Here is a 1,928-nt window from a genome sequence, read left to right as displayed (position 1 = left end):
GCACATTAGAATCACCTGGGAATCTTGTTAAAATCCTGATTTCTGGGCCTTATCCTCCGGAAATTCTGTTTCTTTGTTACTAATGATGAGGCTTGGTAGCAGGGAGATAGATTCCGTGTTGCTTAAGGGGGACAGCGAGCCCGGCTCCCCGGATCCAGTGTGGAACCTGTCTCTGCAGCCACCACTGAGGGGGCCCTGATGCCTTCCCGGGGCAGCAGGGAGGGGGCAGGGGAACGCTCAGCAACATCAGGATTTGGGGTGCGGGTCCCACTTTCCACCTGGGGCTCATGTGGACTGAGTCAGCTGGAGAGAGGCCGTTAACTTGTCTGAGTGTCAGCACCTGGAGGCTATTCTGTCTTTACAAGAAAATAACAGGAATTAAACGATCGCATCTGTACAAGACCCCGCACCGGGTCTCGGTCAGATGATCCCCTGACAGGGGCCGTCCATGCAGACCCTGACCTTCCTCTCAAAGAAGGCCTTCTGAGTCACCTTCCTCCCTCCCGGCTCCTCCTCCATGGCCTCCTCCTGTGCCTCCACACCACCAGGCTGGTCACCTGCTGCCCCTCCAGGCCTGTGCCCTCCACGCTCACACCTTCCCCGGGCTCAGCGGCATCTGTGTCTCAAGCTTCCGGGGCTCCTGGTGGCCTCAGTTTCTCGTCTGCTGCTCTGTGGGTGTGACATCGGAAGAGACAGCCATTAAGTCCGCTGGGCAGGGCTGTGGAAAGGCCTCTTTTGTCCAGGAGAGAAGAGTTGGCCGGGGGTTTTGAACGAGTCCAAATCCAAGTGAAACTCATTTGGAGTCGCTCTGGCCATTGCATCCAGAGGGGAAGCCTACAGGCGCCGCCTTGTGGCGGGCGGTAGACCTGTGGGTGTGACATCGGAAGACACAGCCATTAAGTCCTCTGGGCAGGGCTATGGAAAGGCCTCTTTTGTCCAGGAGAGAAGAGCTGGTCCGTCGTTTTGAACAACTCCTAATCCAAGTGAAACTGCCATTTGGAGTCCCTAGCCATTGCATCCAGAAAGGAAGCCTACAGGCGCCGCCTCCTGGCGGGTGGTAGATTGCACGTGTTCAGGGAGAATCCAGGTTCTGCATGAAACGGCGCCCCCTGGTGGGCAGGACTCACAGCTGCGCTCAGTCCTAGGAAACCTCAGGCTGCTCCCTGCTGGGTGCCAGTCCCCCTGGGGCCCTGACTGGCCACTCCTCACCCCGCGATCCATGTGAGAGGTCCGACATCTGGGAAATTAGAACCCACAAAGGACATAAGTGAAGCCAATGGGATCGTAAATATTTGACTCAATAATCCATGAGCAAATGCCAAAATTACGAGACATCCCGCGCCCGGTGAAGAGGCCCGACAAACTCCCACTTCTGCCGATGACCGTACAGCTTGTGTGAGACCAGCTCTTCTCTTCTATTTTTTCTTTTTATTTATTTATTAAATATATTTCTTTGTTGATTTCAGAGAAGAAGAGAGAGGGAGAGAGAGAAACATCGATGATGAGAGAGAATCATCCATTGCCTGCCTCCTGGCACGCCCCCTACTGGGGGTCGAGCCCGAAACCTGGGCATGTGCCCTTGGCCGGAATAGAACCTGGGACCCTTCAGTCCGCAGGCCGACGCTCTATCCACTGAGCCACACCGGCCAGGGCCCAGCGCTTCTCTTCTTGACCAAAGTGTTCCACCTGCGCCAAGCACCTGCCGCAGGCCTCTCCCGGTTCCCGGTGGACCGCCTACACCCGGTCCACCCGCACCTGGTCCCAGTGGTTCCTCTGACTGACCCTTACAAGGGACACAAACAGCCCGCTCCCCCTACTCTGCCCCGCTGATGCCATTCTGGTCTCAGCCCTCCTGCTAGCAGATGTCACAACACATTTATAATCCGTCACCCCTTTTGGCCTCCCCCGCTCCTGCTCCCTCGACCTTA

This window comes from Myotis brandtii, unplaced genomic scaffold (genome assembly GCF_000412655.1).
Source record: "Myotis brandtii unplaced genomic scaffold, ASM41265v1 scaffold1236, whole genome shotgun sequence".
In the NCBI taxonomy this organism is placed as follows: domain Eukaryota; kingdom Metazoa; phylum Chordata; class Mammalia; order Chiroptera; family Vespertilionidae; genus Myotis; species Myotis brandtii.
The sequence above is the reverse complement of the archived record's forward strand: the minus strand, read 5'-3'. Positions refer to the sequence as shown.